The sequence below is a fragment of the Mus caroli genome, chromosome 10 (genome assembly GCF_900094665.2).
Source record: "Mus caroli chromosome 10, CAROLI_EIJ_v1.1, whole genome shotgun sequence".
NCBI lineage: Eukaryota > Metazoa > Chordata > Mammalia > Rodentia > Muridae > Mus > Mus caroli.
The window spans coordinates 14,906,023-14,928,304 of NC_034579.1; the positions used below are offsets into that span (position 1 = coordinate 14,906,023).

A 22,282-nucleotide genomic window follows, 5' to 3' on the forward strand; every position below is an offset into this window, starting at 1 on the left:
TCAATATTATTAAAATAGAAATAACTAAGAGTAGTCAGGGTTTAACAGTTCATATATATGTGTATATATATATGTATGTATATATATGTATGTGTGTATGTATATATATATGTATGTGTGTATGTGTATATATGTATGTATGTATGTATGTATATATATGTATGTGTGTATATATATATATATTCTTCAAACATATCAGAGAACCAAAATATGACATCATTATTTATAAATAATGATGATGATATAAATAATAATGATGATATAATAATAATAAAATGATATAATAATAATAATAAAATGATAATGATATAAATAATAATGATGATATATTTAGACTAGGAAACATGTCTGCTCCTGACATTACCCCCTCTTCCCACTTCAAAGAAGATGTTAAACATCCTTATCTCCATATAGAGTTTCTCCAATTGCAACAAGGTAGCCACTGGGCAAGAATTGCCCTAATTCATCTACGGACAAACAACAACAACAACAACAACAAACTGTCCAAGAAAGGGCATAGAATGTAGGATAGTTTAGAGTTTAGCTCTTCTAAAACAATGTAAGATAGATGTTCATAATTCCTGCTTCACTAACAGTTTCTCAGATGGTTCTGGACCAGAAGGCTAAAGACATATGCTCCAACATTATGAGGAATATATAGGACTGTTCAGGAGGCCAGCTGTCTCTATGAATTGTTTAAGTTTTGCAAGCTATGTTTTTGTGCTTCTTACATGTTCAGGTAATATTTAATTCATTCTCAGATCTCTGATGGGGTTGAAGACTAGCTTTAGTCTCATAATCAAACAAGTTGTTTAACATTAAAAAAGATGATCTACATTTGAAAGGATGGTTTTCAGATAGTAAATTAAAATTTACAAATTTAGCAACCTCAAATTTGCCAAATATGATGGGCTGGATGCTATAAGTAAATGTCATGCCTTACAATTTAGATAATTGTTATAAGTATGGTCAACAAATATCTGAGAGAAAAGAGCCTTTTTAAATGGACAAAAGGGGGGAAATTGTGCGTTTGGTTTAATGTGGCTTGTAACATATCAATCTAGGTCCCCAAAATTGCACATAATCTACACATCTACATGTAAGACACTGGGGAAACCCTGCTCCAGTTGGTTTTGATTGGTAAATTAAGTTGCTAGTGGCCAATGGCTGGGCAGGGAGAAAGAGGTGGGACTTTTAGGATTCCCACCTTGGCAATAGGCCAAGGAAGGAGGAAGAAAGGGAGAATCTGCCATTCTCAGGAGGAGATGCTGTGCCTAAGAAGGTGTGGATTAGAGAGCATAGCAACCATGTACAAGCTGGGGTGGCCCCAAGAGGACTGCCTGACTGGGCAGCAAAGATAAAATTTCGATTTTAGTAAGTAATAACTTAGGACTATTGGATGGTTGTGGATTAGTCACACAGAGGCTAGCCCAGTCATTGAGCTGTTTAGCCATAGCAAAATATAAAGGCTGTGTGTGTGTGTGTGTGTGTGTATCTCATTCAGGAATAAAGCATTGGGGTGGGTAACAGGAATGTGCCGCCACTGCTGGGATCAATTGAGTAGCATTAATTAGGTACCGCCACAGAAGGCTAAAGCAGGGCAAGTGGAATGCAATGGCAGGTGGGCAAGGAGCACTTGACACATGCAACTCTGCATAGCATAGTCCAGACTCCAGACATCACCAACTCTGCAATATCTGTAGAGGCATAAGTGGAGGGACAAACTTGGAAGCTTTATAGGAACAGGACAGGGCAGGACAGGAGTGGAACCAGGCTATGGGCTCTTTGTCCTACCGTAGCTCCAATGTACATGGGATGATAGCTAATGCTAGACTACACCTTAGACATAGAAGTGTTCCACAAGGGACATGAAAAGGGGGTTATCATGATCCAATTCCCATCAGACCGTGTCATTTAAGTAGTACATTAAAGACAAGACTCAGGAGTGATCTGCTAGCTGAGGCCACCAGGATTGGACTAGTAGGGATAGAGGACAGAAATGCTAGGTAGCAGAAACATTTGGCAAATTTTAAAATCAGTAGACCACAAAATGAAATAAAGAGTGAATCAGCCTAGAGAGATGGCTCAGTGGATAAAGTGCTTGCTCTGTAAATCTGAGGGCCAGAGTTTGCATTCATGAACACATAGAAATGCTGGGCATGTCTAGTGGTTTATCTGTAATTCAGATCTCTGAGAGGAATGACAGGGAATCTGGATACATGGTAGTCAGCTACACTACACTAATATATGAGCTCTGGTTCACCAAGACACTGTGCTGTAAGGCAGAGAGTAATCAAGAAAACCTACTGGCATAAACTAGAACAGAGGCTAATTTTCCACTCAGTACTTGGTCTCTGGGTCCCGTGAAAGTTCACCCTTCTGTGTGAATACAACCATGCATGCACAAGGGAGAGAGACAGAGACAGAAAGGGGGAGAGGGAGATTAGACAGACAGACATGCATGTACATGTATACTCATGTGTAGGTTGGGAGGAGTAGGAAGTAGGAGCTCTAAGAAGTGACTAATCCATGTAGACTAGGTTCTTCTATTTAAGAATGAATTAGTAGCATTGTGACTACTTTTTTTTTTTATAATTTTGACTACACATGTGTGTGTGTGTGTGTGTGTGAGAGAGAGAGAGAGAGAGAGAGAGAGAGAGAGAGAGAGAGAGAGAGGAATAATCTTTTGGAGATTAGAGCAAAACTTGGGGTAATAGATTCTTTCCTTCCATCCTAACGGTCTAAGAAATGCAACTTGGGTCATTAGACTTGGTAGTAGGATCCTACACTGACTGAGCTATCTTGCCTGATTTTGAATTCTTGTAAGTTGACATTTGGTCTTGAGATAACGATGTCATATTTTGGCTCAAACTGTTATAAAACTCTATGTAGCCTAGTTGGTCTTGATCTCCTAACTCAGTCTCCCAATTGTTGGGATTATAGGCACAAACCACTATGATATGCTGAAATTGACTTTATGTCTTACCCTCTAAATTGTCATCTTATTGCAGAAGCCATGCTGGGAGACTGTGGCAAGCAAGTCAACTTCCTAGAGATGAACCATTGTTTTACACGGCTGTGATGGGTGAGCTCTGAGAGGTATGGAGCCCAGAGACTTTTCCCCAGGGTTGCTTCTTGCTGCTGATATGCCTTTCCTGTTTCTATCACATAGCCTATTGTTTCCTGGGCAGTTTTTCTGCAGAATCAATATGAAGATGTATTTTCATGTAATAATGTTGTTTAGATGAAGTGGTGATTTCATAATTCCTGATATTATGGCCAAGTTTAAATACTTACAGAATGGATCTTGGACCATGTAGTCAGAAGTCTTAGTGGTGGCCTTTAAGATGCACCATGGGAGGGATGAAAAAGTCCCAAAACAAAAATTCCTGATGTTGACTAAGGCATTTCAGCTGGTCATAGCAACTGCCGAGGTTCCCTTGCCTCTCAAAGCCTGAGAAACTATGGGTCCCTGCCTCAAATTTAGTCAGAAAGGGACCTGGGCCTGCACAAGCTCTCACAAACCACATGACCATGTCCAAGGTGCTGCCATCAAAAGGGGTACTGTGATATTGACTGCCCCCATGTTTCTTGAGAGATGAACATTAGACCCAGATTGCCCTCTGGTCAGTCTTAGGACTGCCCATGGGTAACTGAGGGGATCTGGTATCCCTTGGCCTGACTACCACATCTCTATGATAGGGAGCCTCAGGTCGTCATCAAGTATATCAAGGTTCCTTCTGTATACTATAGTCCTGGTGGATTTTTAGGGCTCCATCTCCCCTTCTCATTCTCCTATTGTCAGGGTAGGGGACAACCTTACCAACCCTACCAAACCCCATTGCCTAGTTGTATCTTTAGAGGTATCCCCCTTACCTGCTCCTTCCTATTGGTATCAACCTGCCCCATCTCATTACTGGGGAAGGACCTCTTAGTCAAAGTGAGAGCCTCTATTTCCTTTGCTCTCAACATCTACTTAACCCCAGACTCTCTAGCCATTCCCTTCCCCCCTCCTCCTCCAAATCACACAATCCAACGCACCCTTTCTTTACTGGCTTCCTCGGTGCATTCCCAAGTATAGGACACTTACTCTAAAGCCAAACCTCATGCCCTCTCATTATCAAGCAACAAAGCTCATTCCTGTCCAGGGCAAAAAGTAAGCTATCACCTGCTCACCTGGTACTGGTTGTTTAGAAAGTTTTGTCTGTCTGTTTTGTGGCTGCAGATAGGTCTGTTTTCTGTTGTGCCCATAAGTCTTGTGGCAAACATGGGGTCAGGATGGAAATAGGTCAGACTCAGTTGAGTATGAATGTTGGTAGCCACTGCACGTTTATTTCAGAGGACTGGTCTGTTTTGAGCCTGTGAGCTTTCTGTGTTCTGTGTTTATTGGCTTTGTTTTTGTTTTCTATGCAGCTGTCAGTCTCCACTACTAATGCCATTTGCCAGAGCTGCTTTGATGGCCAGGGCTCAGAATTCATCTATGGAATTCCTGGATTCAGTTTAGCAGGGATTCAGATGTCTTTTGAGTGTGGATAATACTTAAGTTGTGCTTTACTGCTCTGCTTTACTGGAAAACTGGCTCTGGTATTGGATTACAACTCCCCTTCATTGAGATCCAAGAATGTATGTTTAAAAGTTTTCTCCAAATTCTCTGTTCTGTGTTAGGAGGGCCACCTAACTGTGTCAGAGAAAGGAAAGCAAAATAAGACAAAAGGATTAAAGGGAACTTGCTTTGCAGTGATTGCTCTCGGCAATAAGTACCGAGAATAATAACTCTTTGGTAAATGGTTAGATGGGAAATGTGAAAGCTTAAGTAAGTTCTAAGAAAGTGTTTGAGGATGTGAAAATTAGTGTTTTAAGGAATGTAAATATGCATATCGTAGAGGTGTAAGAAGGTAATCTAAAGTAGTAAAAATGTTTCAGATTTCTTTCACTATTTTGAAGGTTCAGAGTTTTAATATTGATCAATGGCGTTCTGATAAGCTGATAAAGCTATTATCAGTGACAAGCTTAAGATTTCAAATTTCCTTTGGTTGTCTTCAAGTATCTATAATTAAAGGTGCTTCTCATTGTGCTAAAATAAAAACATCTCTGACCAATCCGTATGTATGGCTCCGAGACAGTGGAAAAATGCTGGTGATTTTTAACCCAAAGCTTTTGTTATGGATAACCTTCCTTAGCTGCTTTTCCTACAGTGTGGATTTCAGTACAGATTACAAACAGTGGTAATACTAATAATATATATAAAACCTCTATCTCTTATTTTAAACAAAAAGGTTCATGTAAGTTTCAGGGAGTCATAAGACTTTGATTTACCTCTCACAGTTCAAATGGACTCCAGATAAGAACAGGCTAACTTTCCATACCTGACTATTCTTGAAGGTATGATCTCTTTCTCCCTTGGTCTTGGGTACCCTCCTCTCCCTCAACTATCAGGACAGTATGCTTGAAAGTTCCAAATTTATGATTTTCCTTTAAGTTCCTAAACCTTAACTTCTGTCCCTAGTCGTTATCTGTCTCAGCAGATTTCCACTCCACTGACAGGCACCATCTGGGAATCAGCTGTGCGCTACGCACCCTTCCAAGTGGCCATGAGCCCTGGACTTGTTGAAAGCTGATGAGAACCAGTCCAGCTCATGGGATTGTTCCCTGTCTCTTCAGCTGGGTCCGTGAACCAGATGTTTCTGATGAATACACCAGTGTTTAAATTCCCTCCTGGCCTTTGATTAGCATTCCAGTCTGCCTAGACCCTCACAATGAAATTTCAGGAGGAAATTGTTATAGAAGAGAGCACATCACGGCTTCTCCTCTACAAAAGTCTGGACTTTAAAGTCAAAAAGGACAAAATGGCTACCTGTAATGCTTATTACAACACCAGACAAGGTACCTGTTAAAATTAAGTAGACCCAAATTTATCAACCACTGAAATAGTTCTACAATATGACAGAACACTCAAATTGCTCTATCCAATACAAGGGTGTTATTGTGTGGCTTTAAGAAAAATTCTTGTTTTGGTGCAAACCACTTGAAAGACAAAATCGGTGAGGATTATTAGATTTACTAACAGCAGAGAAGGGTAGCCTTTGCCTCTTCCTCAAAGAGGAATGTTGTATCTAATATGTCAACCAATCGGATATAATAAAAGACAAAATCTGCCAACTCCAAACAGATCTCCGAAATACCCAAGGAACAGCTCAAAGCCTCTGACCAGTGGGCCCTTGACAGTCCTGTTGTCCTTCATAACCTCCCTTCTCCTTTTCCTCATCCTATTAATTACACTCTGCCCTATAAACTTCTTGTCTAGATGTTTTTCAACAGAAGATCCAAAAGATTTCTAACTAGATATTTATTAATCAGTTGTTATTACAGGATTATCAGCCCCTAACTACAGTACCAGACAGAGGCCTACAACCCCTGATATGAAGATCAAGCTTGTCTCAAGGACTTCAATGCCCCAGACAGCAGGAAGTTGCATAGTGATATCATCACCTCTCTCCTAAACAAAACAGAGAGGAATGTAGAGTAAATGGGCCAGGAAAGAACCCCCTGACCCTGACTTGACCCTGAGACCAGGGCAAGGAAAGACTACTCTGACCCTGAGCTGACCTTGAGCACATGGGCCAAGAGACCACCACCTCATCCCAGACTTGACCCCCAAGCGCAAGACAGAGGCCAAAGGGAAAACACTCTGCCTCTAGTTTGACCCAAAGCTCTGAGACTTGGATATCCCTGATCCTGTAGTGGCCAATGTTTCCTATTAGCTCACTTGGCGTGCTCCACAAACCCTATAAAAGTCTTCCATTCAGTCCAGCCCTCTGCTGTCTCTCCCCGTGCAGCCATTCTGTTCTCCCCAGTGAAATTCTTATGTGTGCTTTGTTAACTGGTGGTGTGACCTTGTGGTATTCCTTAGCTTGCAATAGCCAAGATGACCTTGCTTTGGAGAAACCTTTACACCAAGCCCTCCAATATCAATTATCAATCAAGAAAATGCACCAAATGTACAATAGACTTGCCCACAGGATAATCTGATCGGAAGTATTTTCTCAATTGAGGTTCTGTTGGGGGCCGGTCAGCAGCCCGCAACGTGAACGGTTCCACTGAGATGGCAGCTCCGAACAGCAAAGCGACAGGGTCCAGCAGTAGGCGTGGCAGAACAAATGAGCAGGAAACTCCACCCCTGAGCCAGCAGGTTCCAGGCTGGGGGTGGGGAGGCTACAAGGTTCCATCTTCCGAATTACTCTAGCTTATGTCAAGTTGACATAAAAATAGCCAACACAAAAGGAACACACACATAGTCACAATATTGCTAGGTAGAAAAAGCACTGAGAGCTGGTTATATTGTGTAAGAATGCACAGTCAGCAGCAGAGAACCCGACTTTCAATCCTGTCTTTGCTACTCCCTAGCTGTGCAACACTGGGCAAGTTACTTAACTGAGATCCTCATAACTCCTTATCTGCCAGGTGGTAAGAACAGCACTATTTGCTTCACAGGATTCTGGTAAGAGAAATGAGACCATTCAAGGAATAGGGTCAGGTAAACAGAAAATGCTTGCTCCATTGGAACTAAATAAAAGTATATTTCACAAAAGCCTAAATAAGCATAGTTTGTTAGAAGGGCAGGTTTTAACTTTGCCTTTCTAAGTTCTTGAGTGACATTAAGCCAGAATCAGATACTTTGAAATTTTAACTTCAGAACAAGAAACCATCCAATGTAATTAATTGGTTGCAACTGTCAATGCAGAAATACTCAAAGCTTGAAACCTGGGAATGTTGAAGTTTGTTTCCAGAAATAGTCCTTGGAAAAAGTCTAGAAGAGCCCAGTGGAATTTTGCCCAGTCATTGGATGCTCAGCCTGTGGAGGAAGCCTTTCACAGTAAAATCACCTGCTGATGAAACAAGGCTATGAAGACAATCCAAGAAAAACAATAATCAACACAATAAGATCCATTTGCAAACATATTTTAGGAAGCAGCTTACATAACAACTATTGAAAAAAAACAAAACAAAACCCACAACAAACCTGTTTTATCCAATATCAAAAGCCATGTGAAAGGAATCAGCCTTCTACAAGGAAGACTCCCTCAGGGCCAAATCTTCAGTAGCCATGAAAGGCAGTGGAAGAGTAGCATGCCATTGGATGCTGAAGGTTGACTTGACAGGTCCAGCAAAAGGATGCCCCAGGGCCCTGTGCTGCTATTTACAGTGACAATCCCAAGCTTCTGCAAGTTAGAAATATTCACTTATTTAAACTACACATCCATATGCTACATAGGTCTTAAGGAGATATAAGGGAGGGGCTTTCACAAATGAGTGATTTGCTACAACTGCTAACTGAACAGTCACTCTAACAAGAGAATATTTTGTGTGTGTATGGGTGCGTGTGCAGATGCATGTATGCACACGCATGTACACAGTATTGAGGGCTAAACTCCAAGCTTCATATTTACTGAAAAAATGCCATAACAAGCTATATGCTAGCCTACTTTTTACTTTTTGGCTTCAAGCAGAATCTTTGTAAGTTGCTTAGGTCAGCCTTCAACTCACTCTAGCACTTGTAGGCCTTAAACTTACAATCCTCCTGTCTCAGCCTTCCCAACTTCTAGGATTATAGGCCTGTACCCCTAGGCCTGCGCCAGTTTGAATCTTTGTAATGTAGAATTATAAGTGGTTGTATACATTAGATTTACCAGAATGGAGAAGAGCCAGTTTATAAACACCTAAAATTGCTCTAGGGCAAGTGTCATAACAGTATACAAAAAACAACTCACTACAAAGAGAAAACTGCAGTATGTGAAAGATCACATTAACTTGTTTAAATTTCCTGGCTCTGTCATAGAAACTCTGGTGGTTTTATTTGGTGCTTTTGACATTTACTATATCAAGAGTGATTCTTGAAGGAATACAGATGCAATAAGAACTGTCCATTACTGGGCACTTGAAATTACTTGGCCAATATTTTAAAATTTCATTTAAAAGAAGTATCTTCCAAAGTTCTGTATATCAACCTTACTCAGTGGTCTTCCATCTAGAAGTGGGACATAGAAGTGAGAAAGGGAAATGATATTTATGTCACTTAAGAACTTTGGTTCAAGAATATGAACAGCTTGTGTTAAGTGACAATTGTTTAATCAGAAAGACACAAGACAAATGTGACTTCATGTTCCTGCCAGAAACCAAATCTTTGTGAGAGATCTTGAGTTCATGGGGAGGAAGATAAGTGTGTGAGAACATAATTATAGGTTTGTCATCTTCCTGATCCTGTCTCTCTTCTGAAAATCACAAGGCTTTGGTAACCTCATCGTGGGTGTTTATGTCATCCTTGATTGTGTCCATTCGGACACTTCCTTCCTTTCTTGTATTTTGTAACATACTCTGATATTTTCCTTTTTCATTTTCCTGGGAAAATAAATACTAGTCCTAATCAAATTAATAAAGCTGTATCTCTATGATTTGATAGGCATAGGATGTGTTGATTAAGTAAAAAGTCATGCCCTGAAAAGAAAAATAAAACAACCACAACATCTGTAGCCATTTTAATTTTCTAGTGTTCAAAGCACATACTTCACTGGAAAGCACTTCTTTCTGCTTCTGTAGTATTTCAGAACTAGAGTCCAATCCACTCAAAGAAGCTCACTCTTGCTTCCTAGGAATTTGCTTTATGTCCCCCAACAGAAACACTGATATTGTCAAGAGCTAAGCTAAGAAACATTTACCTATCTTACAATGGCCTAAATGGATCTACTGAAGACCACCACAAAAATGAGAGACAGCAATGAAGAGCTTCTATATTAGCTCAAAGAAGCAAGACTGACTAAAAGGTTGACAGGCCAATATAATAGGAATTCTAATCATGACATGTAACAGGGATACGTGAAATTTTACTATAAGAGAAACGTGATAAACAATAGGACTTGAACAGCCATACCATGGGAGCTTCCGTTTAGCTTCATAAGATGTGTGAAGACAACAGAGTGTCTCTATTGCTAGACATGTCACCCTGTGGTCTGAAGGGTACATTTCAGCAGTGCATTAGGCCTAGCACTAAATACCATATTCAGCAAGCAGCATTACAGTCTAGGGCTTGTCCAGAAAAGAACGGGAACACTGACAAAGAACCAAGTGAGGCAATCAGCAGAATTTCCTCAGCAAACCAGAGACGTGCTCAACATGAGCTCAGAAAAACAAGTCTATCTCCATCGAAAGTAAGCAGCCTTTACACCAAGCTTGATGGTCTCAAGATGATAAAAAAAAAAAAAATTTTTATGCTGAGAATGATGGGTTTTAACAATAGACCCTTCCAAAGGAGAAGTATTCTCAGAAGCATCAGACAAGATTCTCGTAGTCATTTGTCACGTGTATATTGGAATCCCATTATGTGACCAACACAAGGTGCACCTTGACACCCCTGTATATGTTGGCCCTGTATTGTGTAAGAAAGCAAGCTGAGAAAGCCATGGGAACCAGGTCACTAGGCAGCAGCCTTCCCTGTTCGCTGTCAGTTCCTGCTTGAGTTTGTGCCTGAACTTCTCTTGATGGTGGATTATAGCTTGTAGGCTACATAAACACCTTTCTCTTCAAGTTGGTTTTGGTCATTTCTTTTTAATCACAGCAACAAAAAATAACTAGAACCCAAAGTAGTATGGCTCTTTCCCCTGTCAGTGACTGCATCATCGTGAGAAAGCCATTGAGCTTCCTCAGGCTTCAATCTACTTGTCTGTATGTAAGATAAGACAGTTCATTCCCTGAAAGAACAATGTGCAATCCTTACAATCACATAAAAGACTCAGGAAATTATAGGTGCATGTATTATTATAACTTTCTGTGTGGAAAAGTAGCATATTTATGGAAGTATCTTCTTAATATTAATGTTCATGTTTTTAACAGTTATTGCTTCTATAACCATAACAAATCTAAGGTGTAGACTAAAAATTAATGTGTGTGTTTAGTGAACATGTGTCTATGTGTATGTACATACATGTGTAGCCAGATATATGTGGAAGTTTGAGGTTGAAATAAGGTGCCATCCTCAACCTCTTCACTCTACATTCTGAGATTCTCTCATTGAACTCGGAGTTAATGGAAGGCTCGGCTTGGCTCTGCTGGCTAGTGAGCGAGCTCAGGCCATCCCTCCCTCCCTCTAGCACTAGAGTTAAGAACAGATAGTGGCAAGTGCTGTCTCACTCTCTTCACCTAAGAGGCTCGCATATAAACTAAGAGCCTTACTGCTTGGGAAGGAGCACTTCCCCAGTGAGTCATTCCCCCAGCACACCAAAGCATTTTTCATATGATAATAATTATATTGAAATTCAGCATGATATATAATGTGTGTGTGTGTGTGAGTGTGTCAGCTATAAACTATTGACTAAAATCCAGTCTTTATGACCATGGTAAGAATGAATAACTACATTATCTAAAAAAAATTAGCAACACCCAGCTGGTAGTCACATAGAACATGTGTTCCTTATAAACATGTCTTCCTCTTTCAAAATTATTGTCACATCTTGCATCTTTGGGGAATTATAATGCTGAGTACCTTAAAGTTTTGTTTTATTTTGTGAGGGTATATAGGCCATACTTGCATGAAATTTTAAGGGAATTTAAGGGATTAAGGGAATAGCAGCCACAGGGAGGTTTGAAAAAGAGGTAGAAAATTAGCAGATGGCTGGGTTTCGAATTCCAAGCACAGCCTTTCGGAATCTTATAAATTTGGGAAGAGGTCCTGATCCAAGAACACAAATGAGAATGTTCTCCCAATTGGCTTGCTACTGACACTGTTTGAAAAGTCTAGCAAATGTGGCCTTGTTGGAGGAGGACTCTGAGGTTTCAAAACCCTGTGCCAGCCCAACTTTGCCCTCTCTGCTTCCTGCTGGCAGTTAGAGATGTGAGCCCTCAGCTCTGAACTTCGGACTCGGGCTGCCATATCTGCCACCTGCTGCCATGTTGTCCCCCAATTATGAATCCTAACACTATGGACCCATAAGCCCCCCAAAATAAGTTGCCTTGACTATGGTGTTTCATCACAGCTATAAGAGAGTAAGTAATACACTAATGTAATAACATTTCCTGTTTATGAACAAAAGAGCTTATATTCATAAACCTAGGCTTTATATACAAGAATGAGTAGCTTTCCCACACTTACAGGGAATCAAGCTTGTGATAAGGTTATTTCCTGATAAGCTACAGGCAAAGACATTCAGAGCAAGGCTAGAGGTGACCCATCACTCCTTCAGCAATGGCCCTAAGACTTCCTGCAGAGCCAGGGTAGCGTCCCCAGCTTCTCAGCCTGGGCACTCGAGCACCACTCCTATGCTCATCCATCCAGGGAATCCGATCCTCTGCCACTCTAACCACCCTGGATCACATCACCTGGCCCATTAGTGCTTTCTGCAAGGATACTACTTATTCAGGCCACATCCCAACATCTCTTTCTGCCCCTCTCCCAATCCACTCAGTTCCAAAACTCAAAATAGATTTCTACTTTAAACCAATTCCCTGTCTTAAAGTGCAATACCCTCCTGGTGCACCCTCAGTATTTTATGATTCTAAATAACTCAACATCTACAAACATGAGATTGGTTGAGACATGGAAAGTATACATCAGCACAGAAGACCAGCACTTCCACCTGACAGAAATCAATTTCATATCTTTCATTCTAAAATAGTGCGAGAATTCAAGTCTATTTCTTAGCACAGGTTCTGGAGAAAATATCAACTTGCTCTAAATGTCAACACAAACTATCTCCTAGAGGAGATGTTAATAACAAGCAAATACGCTCTTCCAGGTTCCAGGTGGTAGGGTGCATAAGATAAAGAGTAGGTGAGCAGGTAGTGTGGGTCTGGAGAACCTGCCTGGAATTCTGGGACAGACTCCATGTGGAGACAGGCAGGTTGGTGGGTAGGGTGACTGACTGGTAGGCAGTTAAGTGGAGTGGATCTGGAGAATCTTCCTAGAGTTTCAGGTTAGACTCCAGATGGTACCTATTAGCCAGGTGGGTAGGGTTACTTATGGGTGGGAAGGATGAGCCTGTGAGCCATGTCTGGAATTCTGGGTCAGACTCCTCATGATGGCAGGTGCACGATGACTGATAGGTGCGTTGGATGATTTTGGCAGGCCCTATCTAGAGTTTAGGATTTGACTCAACACAGTGTCGAGTGGTGTGGTTGGTAGAATAATTGATAGGCAGTCAGGCCCTGGAAGATCTACCCCTAGAAGTCTGGATTAGATTCCACCATGGTGCTAGGCAGCACACTGTGAAAGGTGACTGATAGGCAGGTGGGTGGAACTGGTCTCTAAATAATTCTTACACAATGAAAAGTAAAATCCACCCATGTATTATTCCAACCTTGGTACTTAAATTTCCCTTACTGAAGAAAAAGAAAAGTCTCTTAAGAATACCAAATTCATATTCAACCTCCAGATTGAGCCTATTCCAAAACCCTGTGCTACCACCAAGCTTGGTGAGTCTTGCCTCACCTGTGACCCTGCCTGCACCCTCCCTAATCCCCAGACCTACCCACGAGTCTCACAACCACAGTGCCAGTGGCCTTACCTAGCAGACCCTTCTGAACCTTTCCCAACCTTCAGGCTTAGGCCTACTGGCACATCATGCTCGCCAGTCCAGCCTGCTGTTTTACATCAGATGTATAACCAATGAAAGAAGTCCACATGTCCAGGTCTTGATGTAACTGACAATATAAAAAGTCAAGACAATAAGCCCAGGCCCCCCTAAATCCACTAGTCCTATAAAAATATTCTGTAATGAGAATTAACTAGATGAACTCCAGGACACAGAACTTAAAAGAACACTCATGAATTTCAGCAACGAATTCAATGACACAAAGAGACATCTCTGCATACTTAAAGAGAATAGATGCTTGAGAAAAAACAGACTTAAGATGGAATGAAACGAGGAAGACAAGCCAGGATTTGAAAACCAAGATAAATGATAATGAGAAGTCAAGCTGAAATAAAGATAGCACTGAACAACTCAACAACCCAAGTAGAAAACTCTTGGAAAAGTAGAATGGATCAAACAGACGATAGAATATTAGGAGTCAAAGATAAGAGGAGGAATTAGACCATACACGTCAAAAGCATGAAGTTTGAAAAATATCCAATAAAGAACATGAAGGGACCTTGGGGCACAGTTTCAAGGTCAAACCTCAAAATTATAGGCATAGACAAAAGAGACAAATCCTCCATCAGTGGTGGAGACCAGATCTTCAACTAGATCTATAATCAATCCCAGCTCTCTGGGAGCTGTAGCAAGGTGGCTATGTTATAAGTGTTTTGGGATGAAGGGCATTTATCTAGGGGATCTATAGGGTTCATCCCATGGGATAAAGAAAAGACTGGATATCTGGGAAAATCAGAAGTCCAAAATTCTACTGTCAAGGAGCAACAGTAGCAGTTGCTGAGAAAGCAAAGCAGAAAAACCCAGTGGAGCCAGAAGAGAAAGAAATCCACAAAGGTTTTTAGAGCAGACAGTTGCAGTCATGGAAATGAGGAAGCCCCAGAGCTGAGGGTCCATCCTGGAGTCTGGTTCTGCTGCTGGACAGTTCATAGGATCTCCAGGCCCTACCTCCTCTAGACTCCTTTCCCCTTCTATTTGATTGGTCCTGCCCATGCCAGCCATTAGCAATTTGTATCAGGTACAATGTTCTGGTTCATGGAAGGGGACATACTATCCCAGGAGCAAAAAACAACTCCTCTTAAAGGGACCTATACCTGTTTTTCTGGTTGGCCTAAGTTTCCCTGACTCTTCTTCAATCACAAGTTCAAGGTCAGCCTGCACTACATAAATTGTTGAAAAAACAAAAAACCAAAACAACAACAACCCGCAAAAAAAAAAAAAAAAAAAAAAAAAAAAAAAAAAAAAAAAAAAAAACAAAAAAAAACTGAACCCAAAACCAAAACCAGACAAACAAAAACCTCCAACAATAGAAATACCCTATGATCCAGGAATTTTTCTTCTGAGAATGTCTCAAAAGAACGCTGGGACATGAACAGATCATTAAATGACCACAGATACAGCACTATTCACAACAAGCCCCAGTTGTAAAAGCAACTCAGTGACCACGGACAGAAGAATGGGAACTGTGGTATATCTATCCCACAGAGGATTACTCAGACTCAACAAAGGGAGGAAATAATAAATAGATAGACCTGTATGACGCTCATGGGGGAGGGTGGTCATCTAGTTATCTAGTCATCCAGGGTAGCATTGAGTTCATTCTGTGGGGCCCAGATGGAGCTTGGGGTGGGACTTCTTAGAAGCTCCCTTTTGCTGCTCTCCTCCCTGCCTCTCATTGGTCCCCAGCCTGACTGCCCTTAGCAATTTGTAAGGATTTCAAAGTCTAGCACAGAACAAGGAGAGGCCTCTCTTAAAGTGGTGAGTTCCTGTTTTCCAGATCAGCCCATGCTTTCCCAAATTCCCTGACCCTTCTTTAGTACCATATGAAAGAACCTTGAGGATATTAAGCTAGGAACCAGCAGAGTGGTGGTAAAGAGGCAAAATCCATAATGATTGCATTTCTTGAAGATATCTAGATTAACACCAAAGGACAATGAAGAGCAGGGGCTGGCATTGAGCATTAAATAGGTGCACTGTTAAATAAGATACTGAAACCACTATGGGGATGGGCCTTAGCAACTCTACAATACAAACACATGGTATGATGTGACTTTAAATCATGCTCATTTATCACAGCAATTACAATCAACACATAATAGATCATAGATCAACAACCACAATGAAAAACCCATGAACTTCTAGGACCAAAGTTGGCCACATGGTTTCACGATGAGCTTCGTAGATGTAATACAATTCAGCCATGTTCTATGCAAGAAGCCACTAGAGTGTGGGAATTTATTCAAATCTATTTTCTCAGTCTGTGTGCTAAGATCAAGGGAAAGGGGCAAATTCCTGCTCTACATATGACATGTGGTCATTTCCTCTTGAAACATTCTCTGCAGGAGGGAAAGGAAGGCTCATTCAGGAGTCAAATAAGCAAAAAGTTTCAAATCCAAGAAGGAAGGAATTTGGAAAATTCTATAATGCCTCTCCCTGGTTTGACAAAAGGCTACTGGGCGAAGAGCCCCTTACTAGCCAGGAGGCTGAGAAAAGATCTCAGCACTGTCAGCTGCCTGCAAACCCTGCAGGGAGCTCCCGGTTGTAGCTTTCCTGTGTTGTGGTGAGCTTTACAGAGAGATACGGCACTTAAAAAAATGTGTATGGGTGTTTTGTCTGCATATATTTCTGTACACTATGTGCATACCTGGTGCCAAATATGGAGGCCAAATGGGGGCACCAGATTCCCTGGAGCTGTAGTTACAGAACTGTTCTGTGGAAGTTGGGAAGTGAACCTGAATTCTATAGACAAGCCACCCCTGCTCTTAACCTCTGAGTCATCTCTTCAGCCCCATAGCTGCTTTTAAAACGATGCTCCTGTCAATAGCCTGTGGCCCACACTCCTGTTAGTAACCCCAACAAAAATCATTGGTTCATCAAGCTGGACTTGTGTGCAATCTCTACTCTGGTCTACTGTGGGTTCTCTTGCAGGTGAGCATGTGTATGTTTCATAGCCCTAGGAAACATGTGGCATGCAACAGCAAAAGACACATTTTTGGCATATATTAATTATACAAAATAATGTTATTATATTCATTCCCCATTACCTTTTGAAGCTACTTCCTGCTCTCATTAATCCCCTTTCTCTTCTCAATCAGACCTCCACTTTCCCATATTGTGTGTGTTTGATCTAATGAGTTCAATCGGAGTGGCTTAAAGGAGTGTGGGCAGCATAACAGTGGCTATATCATTAGAAATGGCTCTCTACCCCACCCACCCCTGCTCCCATTAACTGCCAATACATCCTCAGGGAAGAGTGGGTCTTCATGAGGACCTAACAGCAATCCCTAACCACTTACAAATTCCCAAAGAGGGGTTGGGTTTAGTTAGCACCACACCTATCCATCATAAATTGTTAAAATGCCAAGTAATGTTGAATGGATTTACTTTGGGAACTTTTTATGCATGTATATAAATATTCTGGCCACCTTTCTTGCCTGACCCTCTCTTGTCCTCTTCCTACCACCACCAACTCATCTTCCCACAGCAGGAACATTTAGGTTTTGTTTCATGGCCCACTGGATCTAAGGAGGGATGCTCACATAAGAATGGATGCGAAGGATCCATGAGCTGTCAAGGGTACAACACTAAAGACAGTGATGTCCTTCCTCCTGTAGCCCAACTTAACTGTTAGCCCCCTTAGGCAGGACCCCATGACCCCCAATCCCATCTATGATAATAGTAGGATCTTCCCTCACCAGGGCTCCCCTGCCAAGAACTACTGAAAAGTTTTATGGCACTAGGTATGAAGTCCTGGGAGAGTTGGCTTCAAAACCATTCAAAAGTGGTGGTCTGTTGTGGATTTACTTTCTGGAATGAATAAGTGTGTGTGTGTGTGTGTGTGTGTGTGTGTGTGTGTGTGTGTTGTGTATCCCCAGGAAAAGTCTATCTCAGAACAGCAAAAGACATTTTTGGGTATATCAATTATAGAGAATAATAGGTTACCCCTTCACTCCAACGGTAAGTATAATGCCTAGCAGGTAGTTATCGTGGCAGAGGGCCTGGAACTGAGTATGCTCGGCAGTGACTTTTTGCCCTCAGGATCTTCATTCACAGCATACTCTGGTACTATCAGATCAGCCAGCAGGGAGAAAGCTTCCAGCTCGGCTTCCCCTTGATTTCTCTATGCCCTAAAACCATAGCAGTGGAATTCTCAGCCAACAGGGGCTTCACATCCAGCTCTGGTGGGAAACACACTGTTAAGAGAATGAAGGTTTATAGGCTCCATCTTGTATAGGCTCAGGTAACTGTAGCTGCTCTGAATTCATGTGAACCATAGTCATGTCATTCCCCTGAAGATAGCATATCGCAGCTCTCCTCACCCCACCATTGTCTGATGCTCACAATCCCCTTCTTCTACAACATTCTATGAGCACTGATCAGTCACTTGCTCTCAGCACCTTGGCCAGCCAAGAATTTCTTCATTACCAAGCCTCTTTGATCATGCCACAGGTATAAACACTATAATGCAATGCTGAGGTGCCCAGACTTGTCCAGGTGCTGCTCCAAGTTCATGTGTGTAGAACACGATGTTGCCTGAAGACAGAGTCCCATCAGTTCCCACTACCTCTACTGTCTCTTAGATTTTTTTTTCCACTCCATCTTCCACAATGGTCCCTGAGCCTTGGAATGATATTGATGTATATTTAGTGCTGAGTCTTCAACAGTCACCAACTCTTGGCACTTTGACCCTGAGTCTGTGCTGCAATAGCTGCCACTAACTGAAAAAGAAGTTTGTGTGACCGAAGCTGAGAGCAACACTAATATGTACACATAGACATAACTATTTAGAAGGCAATTTGCTGGGTGCAGCGTGCTCATTTAGCAAAACAGTAGAACCTTCCACAGCAGGGCCTAGTGGCTGCCCAGCCAAGGGTTACCGAACAGCTTTCTAGCACCTAATGTGAATTCCAAGTGTAGCTGACCTCAAATTCAGTCAAAAGCAGCTGACTATTCTCTTAACGGTCATAAAACTATCACTCCAGTAGCATATTGCTCAGCAGGTCAGTCATGAGACACAGGAACTTAAGCCTGTAATGATTTTTCTCTCCCAGAACCTGCAAAGCACATTCCAGCATCAGGAAAGCCAGCCATCAGGAAGGAAGCGTCCAGATCAGTTGCAGCATGATGCTTGATTTTGCTCTTTCCTGAAGCCAAAGAACATGGAGTTTTCAGTGAAAGGGTATTCACATCTGGTTCTGGTGGGAAACACACTGTTAACAGAGTAAAAATACAAGTCACTTACACATGTGTGTGTGTATATATATAATATATATATTATATATATATATATGGAACATGCAGATGCAATGTTCTGAAAAGGACTTTACAAACATTAATAAAGAGTTGGGTGTGGTAGTGCATACCTTTAATCCCAGCACCCAGGAGGCAGAGGCAGGCCAATCTATGTGAGTTCGGGGCCAGCCTGCTGTTCAAAGTGATAAAGTTGCAGTGGGTCTAGGGATATATGTAGCTTGTAGTACATTTATGAACACACCGAAAGATATTCACTCACAATGTATATGTTAATACATGTGTGCATATATATATATATATTATTGTAAGATGGATTCTCCACAGATGGAAGGAACTCTTAAAAGATTAGTCTTTTCTTCACAACTGCCATGGCCATTTAAGAAAGCATATTTTCCTATGACCTATTATTAATGCTTCAAGTATTTGCTAACTTTGCCTATATAACTAATATTTGTCTAGCAAATAAAACCCTTCACCAAAAGCAGCTTTGTGGGTTGGTTTTCATATAAACAACCCAATAATACAATGGTTTTTTTGTGTGTGTTTTTTGTTTTTTGTTGTTGTTGCTGTTGTTTAAATACCCAAAATAACTCTCCCTCTTCACAGGATTACTACATGACACACAAGAAAAGCAATCTTAGTAGTAATCTGTCCAGGTAAATTTACTTTTCTACAAACATTTTCTCAGTATTAAGTTGGACATGCCTCTCACATTGTACAGACTAAGCACTAAATACTTATTAAATAGCCATTTTTCTAAAATTTACAAGCTAACAGTGTACCACCCACTGCCCAAGCTAAGCGTATTCATTCCGATACCCATAGTGTTTCTGTGAATAGTCCCTATGTGGACCAACTGTAACCATGAAAACATTCACCTGATCCATATGAACTTTCAATAGCATCAGCCTGTCTCTGTGCAGCTTCCTTGGCTCTGCGTGGGTCCACTGTGTCACCCTGTGGCCGAGTGAGCTTCTGTGCATTGCCTCACAGTTGCCCTGGCAATTTAGGCAGGTTTAGGACCCTCCTAAGCTTGCCCTGGGCGGTAGGAGGCAGAGGAGTCTGCACTGGCCTCAGCTCTGCGGTTGGCGAAGACCAGTGGGACCGTTGGTGAGGAGGGCGCGCGCTCCTGTGGCATGTGACCAAAGGACCTAACACCACTGGCTGATCTGTGAATGTGTGCAGACCTTGCAACAGCCAAGAATGTTTGTTCTGCCTCTTCAGCCCACCCCCATCTTGTGGTTACACCCCACTCCTCCTAGTTCCGCCCCTAGCCCAGCCCTGGCCTGCCCCTCACCTCAGCTAAATAATTTCAAGCAAGCCCCTTCTACCTGGGGCATCCCTGTTTACAGCATGAGGTACCTATAGTGGACTGGGACTGTTCAGCTCAGTGGAATTCAGTCATCTGGTGACCCCAGCCTTTCTGAATTTTTCACCACGTCGTCTGGGAACTCAGTGAGGCACAGATCACTGGTATTTTGTTGTCACAGCTACTTCAGTGTAGGTGTAATGCCAGCCAGTCCCGGAGTGGTTCTTAATGCCCAGCTATGTTTTTCCCTGACACAATTTCGCAGTTAGGCAAACTGTTCAACTCCCGTTGCTCCGGTCTTGCTTCCTAAAGCACACTGATGTCCAAAGGTGTCTTTTTCTGTAGAAATCCAGAAGGCATTTTCTGGACATTAGCAGAAGACACAGTAGAAACTGTGGGCTTTAGGGCTTTAGAAACCTCCAACCTCACACTGATCGTAAACTCCCCAAACAATACCAAAGGCAGCTTTCCCCTGGCTCCTCCTCCCAAACTTGGCATAGAAATTAGTACAGAAATCAGGCTGGCCTTGAATAACGGTGCTCCTCCTGCTTCAGCCTCCTGAGTGTAGACATTACACATCACTGGACAAGCTAGCTAGTTAATAGATTGGAGTCATTATATTTTTATTCACCCTTTCAGTGAGCTAAGTACTCAACTATGCCAGCCATCTTTTGAAGATTCTGCCTTCTTAAAATATAGTGCTAAGTTAAAACATTGCAAAACACTCGAGGGTGTAGGTGCATAAGAGTCGTAGAATTTTCTTAAGTTGATTTTGTGATGCTGGGGATATACACTTAGCACATCACGCAGGCAAATACTTTCCCTTTAATACACACCTCTACGTCTGTCTCCTGATTTTATTGTTTTATGTTGGCATTTAAAATGTAATACAATTTATTTTGTGTCAATGTGAGGGAAAACTCTGAATGCCACGTAAATTAACTCATCCTCTGAACATTCAAGAGTGATGGTCCTCGCTGGATGCCATACGTTCTCCGTTACCCTGTTCCATCCACTGGTGGATCAGATCTTTCATTTCACAACAAGGAAAAGAAAAGCAAGAAGTGTCTATTCCCTGTGGAAAATATCTTTACATTATAGCTAAATTAAATGCTCTCTTTGTTTTTGTCATATTTCCACACATTTCACATAATTCTCCAAAATGATAATCATGTTTCCAAAATTTTTCTTGAACATACCAGATTTATTGTCAGCAAAAAGATTAATGTCTCTCCGAATATGTAGGAGACAGTGTGGAAATAATGCCTATCTATATTCATTGTTGTGAAAGATAGGCACGACACCAGAGAAAGTACCTCATTTAACCTAGGAGGATGTTGGGCAGTCGTGGCTCACTCCTTTAATCCCAGTACTCTGGAGGCAGAGGCAGGCAGATCTCTAAGTTCAAGGCCAGCCTGGTCTACAGACCAAGTTTGAGGACAGCCAAGGATACACAGAGACACCCTATCTCAAACAAACAAAATAAACCAGAAATACATAAGGGATGGGGAGATGGTCACAAGACCCTGTCTCAAAACATAAGGTAGAGAGAGACTGAGGAAAACTGGATGTTGACATCTGGATTCCCGAGTGATGGGGGAATGTCCTCATGTCCACATGTCCACACATATACCTACAAATCCTGTGAACTCGCATAAACATGTACACACACAAAATTAAGAGACTGTAAAATTATCAATATTCTGCAATAAAAATAAAAGACTCCAAGAGGAGCCCCTTGCTCAGGCCTCAGGACAATAGCGGTCACCCAAGAACTCACAATAGACCAAGCTTGATGCAAACCACATGAGGCTTTATTCGGGGAAAGCCAGAGCTCTGGGGACGACTCATATCCCATGCAAGGGTAGAGGAGTCGACCTCGAGGAGAAAGAAGTCCCAGTTTTTATAGGCCCTCAGGGGAGAAGGGGGGGGGGGAGTAGGGGATTTCCAGATCTAAACAATGTCTATTCTCAAGAAATGGGTATGGGAGGGGTACAAGGAAAGAGTCTGGTGCAGGTGTAGCAACTCAGGATTGGCTGAGCTGTGGTTGCTGGGGAGATTTTCTGACTCTTTCTCAGCAACCAAT

General features: G+C 41.8%; 2 long non-coding RNA genes across 2 annotated transcripts in view; one reads left to right on the top strand and one right to left on the bottom strand.

The window, feature by feature from the left end:
* LOC110302989 overlaps nucleotides 1–19,974 on the bottom strand; it is a 34,605-nt gene extending 14,631 nt beyond the window's left edge. Inside the window, exons 1-2 of the long non-coding RNA XR_002378886.1 lie at nucleotides 19,766–19,974; nucleotides 7,762–7,883 (exon numbers count right to left, since the gene is read on the bottom strand). This is a non-coding gene — a long non-coding RNA (uncharacterized LOC110302989). The remainder of the gene's footprint in view (nucleotides 1–7,761; nucleotides 7,884–19,765) is intronic.
* LOC110302990 overlaps nucleotides 1–22,282 on the top strand; it is an 89,179-nt gene that overhangs the window by 62,678 nt on the left and 4,219 nt on the right. Inside the window, exon 4 of the long non-coding RNA XR_002378887.2 lies at nucleotides 19,494–19,543. This is a non-coding gene — a long non-coding RNA (uncharacterized LOC110302990). The remainder of the gene's footprint in view (nucleotides 1–19,493; nucleotides 19,544–22,282) is intronic.